Genomic DNA, 5,514 nt, shown 5'->3' on the forward strand with positions numbered 1-5,514 from the left:
TGTTTTTTTTTTTTTTTTTTTTTTTTTTTTTTAAGATTTTTATTTATTTATTCATGAGAGACAGAGGCAGAGGGAGAAGCAGGCTCCCAAGGAGCAGAGAGCCCGATGTGGGACTCGATCCCAGGACCCTGGGATCATGACCTGAGCCGAAGGCAGACGCTTAACCATCTGAGCCACCCAGGCACCCTATGATGCTATTTCTAATGAGGAACAGAGGGGATGAAATCTCAAAGCCTGATAAAATTTTAAAAATAAAAAACAGTCCTCAGTCCTGAGATGAGTTTTCTCCCTGGGGGAAAAAAAATTTAAATAAGCTTATAAATCAGTTATTTTATTTTATTTTTATTTTTTTTAAGATTTTATATATTTATTTGAGAGAGACAGACAGAGATAGCAACAGAGAGCACAAGCAGGGAGGAGAGGGAGAAGCAGGGAGTCCAATGTAGGGCTTGATCCCAGGACCCTGAGATCATGACCTGAGCTGAAGGCAGATGCTTAACCACCTGAGCCACCCTGATGCCCCTAAATCAGTTTTTTTTTTTTTAAATACCAAACAAAATCATGTTTGAGCCACCTCCAAGTTCTTAGAAATCCCAGTGTCTCGCAAAGAGCCGGACAATCAAGAGGTTCTTAATAAATATTCATAGGATAGATGAATGAACAAACAAATGAATTAATGAATGAAATAGCAGAATTTTGAAAGCACTAGTCTGAGAAAAATGACCACAGCTGATGTTCTGGTCCATCGTACAGTCCCTTTGAGCTTTGGCTGGGCTTGGTGGGTATGTGTGGTTTCTTTTCCAAGTACCCTTCAAGTTGAGCTCGTCACAAGATATTTTGCTCAGTCAGTGGAGATTTACTCAACACAAGTTGAAATGTATCTCTTCTCCAGTAGGTATTTTGCTTTCCATTCACTCCTCAGAATCATTTCTCGTAAATTAGAGTGGTTTTTGCACATACTGTGTCTGTGTTCTGTGCCCCTTCCCTGGTGATGGCAACTCAGGGACCAAACCCAGGTGCCGGACTCCAGTCTGTGGACTCCATGAGTAGACACTACCTTGTCCCATTACTGTGGTGGCTCCTTGTAGCCTCGTGATTTAGCCTTCCTAAATTTTTAAAAATATATTTCATTACTCACTTTTTAAATACTTTCAGAGGAGTAAATCCCAAGGGTGTAGAGCTGAAGAGAACACCTCAAAGCTGAGTCCTCTCAATCCCTGCCTCCTCTTTTCCAGCCTGGACACCTATTTTTACCGCTTCAAGTTGACCAACAAAGGACGTCGGGTCCAACAGTTGTTCTGGATGAACGAAGATTTCTGTCCACAGGACAAGCTGAGCAAGAAGGGCCTGGCTAAGAAGGGTCTTGCTAAGAGCCAGCCCCAACCCCAGTGCCCCCAGGAGTCCAGGGCTCCTCCAGGCCCCGTGTTTCAGCTCCATCCCGTCAGAATGGAGCTGTACCCAGACCAGACGATTGATGTGATGCTCGAAGGCTATTCTGCTACTCCCAGGGTAAGAGGACAGCACATTTAGAAGCTATTTTTCTCCTAAATAAATCTTTGCTGTATTTCTTAGGAGAGTCCCTTGACATTTATCTGAAGAAAGGATGTGGTTTCTCATGGTTTTTCACACAGCACGGAGTTACCATGGCAGCACCCATTGCCTTCAGGGTTCAGCTCTGCTCAGTTTTCTGTTTGTTTCTACAGCTACCATGAACCCAACCTTACAATACCATTTCAAGTAGGTTCTCATCCCCAGGGTCAGCAGGGACCAGCCAGCAAGTCTCTGACAGAGGGACAGCCAGCATTCAGCCAAAGCTAAGCCTCTTCTTAACAGTTAGCAATATTAATTTCATATTTATTCAAAAAGGATGTTTTTAGAGACACTCTCAGCCGCCTCTCCTATCCAGGGATTAGGACATCCTTGGTCCCTTCCCTCTCAACCTGACACAACGGCTTCCTCTTTATAACCATCATCTTTTTTTCCTCCAAGATTTTTTTTTTATTTATTTGCGAGAGAGAGAATGAGAGACAGAGAACATGAGAGGGAGGAGGGTCAGAGGGTGAAGCAGACTCCCCGCTGAGCAGGGAGCCCGATGCGGGACTCGATCCCGGGACTCAAGGATCATGACCTGAGCTGAAGGCAGTCACTTAACCAACTGAGCCACCCAGGCGCCCATAACCATCATCTTTTTATGTGTCAATTAAAAAGCTGAGTCATTGTCAGCAACTCTGATGTCTTGCTCATATTTATATCATCACTATTCTGCTTTAAACATTTAAGCAGTTCCAAATCATTGTCTCTTTATTCCTATTCCCTAATGGAAATTGGAAACTGTCAAAAAAATAAAAGAAACTTCCTACATTACTCCTGAGCCTCTTCTACCTCACAAATGCAGACTCTCTGGATGAGAAATGATCATGCTTGAGCTCCTGCTGGTGTCACTGAAGTAGGAGGTGATACTGAACTTCTTTCTCACAAAATAGGAAACGATAGAAATTTTTCTCCCTGAAGACAAGATGGGAAAGCCTGTCCCTTGCCTTAGCTCCTCTAGGGTCACAGATTTTATTTCCTTTACATTGTTTCTTTGCAGAGCATTTTCAGGCAAAATACATCCTCAGTGCAAAAACAAAAAGAAAAAGGTTATTTCCCATCCTGGTAATTAATGTGCTCTTTCTTTCTGTTATTCAGGGATTCAGCCAACTTTTACTAAGTATGTACCCCATGACAAGCACTGTGCTAGGCACTGAGGCTGCAGAGATGAATAGAACGCAGCCCCTCATCTCAAGACACAGGCCGCCCGTTGCAGGAGCACATTTACAATGTTGTTATCAAGAGCCGATCATATTTTTAAAGGCATTAAATCTGAGCAGCTGGGATTCTAAATTCAGTTTAAGATTTACTAAAAGCTTCCCGGAATGTTCTTCCCTGTTGTAGTATATAATTGAGAAGAGACTTGAATTCATGAACATCCAAAACCTGAGTACTCTTCAATATAAGCTTCACTTGAGGTCCTTTGTTCTTTATAAAAATCTGGGCCTTTTGGGTCCAAAGAAATATTGGTTTCTATAGCATGTTTTTTTTAAATATTCAAGAATGAAAGACAAAATTTTTCTAGCCATAGCTCCTGACTAGCTTATAAGAAATCATGTATCTACCATTGAACTATAAGCCCAGGAAGGATTTTACCTGCCTTGTCTCACTGTTTTGTATGTCCAGTCCCTAACAGTCCTGATACATAATACATGTTGAACTGAATATAAATTGTGCCCTCAGGAGCAGTCAGAAACCAACACAGGATCCATCCAGGACATATTCGACCAGTCAGACTTTAATAATAGTGTGACAGAGGGTAATCCCTGGAATGCACTGCTCAGAAATATGTGCTTTTTCCCTGGTGTCTCCAGACAGGTAGTTGAGAATTAGCTTGCTGATTGTTGAGAAATAAGTTTTCTGAGCTATGGATGTTCCAAAAGTGCTGATGTGTCTTCTCTACAGAGAGTCAAAGAAAAGCTGGTGTGCCATGCCATGATCGGGGCGCAAAAGGGGAAGAGCTTGGTGATGACTGTGAATATCCTCTGTGAGTTCATAGCACCACTTATCCAGCTGTCCACCAAACAGCTCATATACCGACTGGAGAAGGTCAGTGTGGCGTGCTGCCAGGGGCGGGTGCAGTAGGGGTCAGCTTGTTCACATTTCCATCTTGAAAGCTAAATTAATGGGAAGCCTGTTAACACCCACACCCAGCCAATGTTTTTTAAGCTTCAGAGGCCAATACACATTCAACTAAAACTTCTGAATCTAAACCTACATTCTTCTGAAATGTAAATTGCTATGGAAATTCTACCAAAGTAGAATGAAGACCAAAGTAAGTGAACGGGTATTCCAGCGCACTGCAAACGCATTTCAGTTGATCCTTTTACTCTAACTAGATTAAATAAACATCACAGTATAGAAAGGGTTGGAGTAGAAGTATTGATAATTATAATAATCAGTAAGAATAGCTGCCATTAGTAACCTCTTTGACCTCGGCTGTAGCGATTTCTTACTAGACACATCGCCAGAGGCAAGGGAAACAAAAGCAAAAATGAACTATTGGACTTCAGATACAAATACAGATACAAAGCTTCTGCACAGCAAAGGAAACAATCACAAAACTAAAAGGCAGCCTACAGAGTGGGAGAAGATATTTGCAAATGACATATCTGATAAAGGGTTAGTATCCAATTATCAAACTCAACACCCCCCAAAAAAACAAATAATCCAGTTAAGAAATGGGCAGAACAGGTGAATAGACACTTTCCCAGAAAAGACATCCAGATAGCTAACAGACACATGAAAAGATATTCAACATCACTTGGCATCAGGGAAATACAAATCAAAACCACAAAGAGATACCACCTCACACCAGTCAGAATGGCTAAAATTAACAAGTCAGGAAATGACAAATGTTGGCAAGGATGCAGAGAAAGGGGAGCCCTCTTACACTGTTGGTGTGAATGCAAACTGGTGCAGCCACTCTGGAGAACAGTATGGCGGTTCCTCAAAAAGTTAACAATAGAACTACCCTATGATCCAGCAATTGCACTACTAGGTATTTACCCAAAGGATAAAAAATACAGATTTGAAGGGGTACATGCATCCCGATGTTTATAGCAGCATCATCAACAATAGCCAAACTATGGAGAAGAGCCCAAATGTCCACCGAATGATGAATGGATAAGGAAGATGTGGTATATATATAATGGAATATTACTCAGCCATCAAAGAGAATGAAATCTTGCCATTTGCAATGACATGGATGGATCTAGAGTGTATTATGCTAAGCGAAATAAGTCAATCAGAGAAAGACAAATACCATACGATTTCACTCATGTGGAAGTTAAGAAACAAAACAGATGAATATATGGGAGGGGGGAAAAAAAGGAGAGAGGGAAACAAACCATAAGAGACTCTTAATGACGGAGAACAAACTAAGGGTTGATGGTGGGAGATGGGTGGGCAATCGGCTAGATGAATGATGGGCATTAAGGAGGGCACTTGTGATGAGCACTGGGTGTTGTACATAAGTGATGAACCACTGAATTCTTCTCCAGAAATCAATATTGCACTGTATGTTAACTAACTAGAGTTTAAATAAAAATTTGAAAAAAGAAAAAAAAGAATAGCCACCACTTAACTGATTGATAGGCACTGGCGTCAAGCTGTTCTCCTCACATACACTTTCCCAGTTGTTTCCTCACCACAATCTATGCTGCAGCTTCTGTTGTCGTTCCCATCACACTTGTGTGGGGAAATGGAGATGCAAGTTAAGCTGTTATGCAGATAACCTAACACTGCCTGAGAATAATCAACTTAAACTGTTTGATTCACACTCTTTAATTTATGTGGCTATAAATGTCCATGACTTTAGATGGCCATTAGGGACAAGCAATGAATGGAGGAGGCAGAGGATGGGGAAAGCTAGGAATGGCAGCCAGGATGGTGAGGAGGTGGGGGACACGTCACAACAGGATG

The sequence above is a fragment of the Neomonachus schauinslandi genome, chromosome 16 (assembly GCF_002201575.2).
Source record: "Neomonachus schauinslandi chromosome 16, ASM220157v2, whole genome shotgun sequence".
Classification (NCBI taxonomy): Eukaryota; Metazoa; Chordata; class Mammalia; order Carnivora; family Phocidae; genus Neomonachus; species Neomonachus schauinslandi.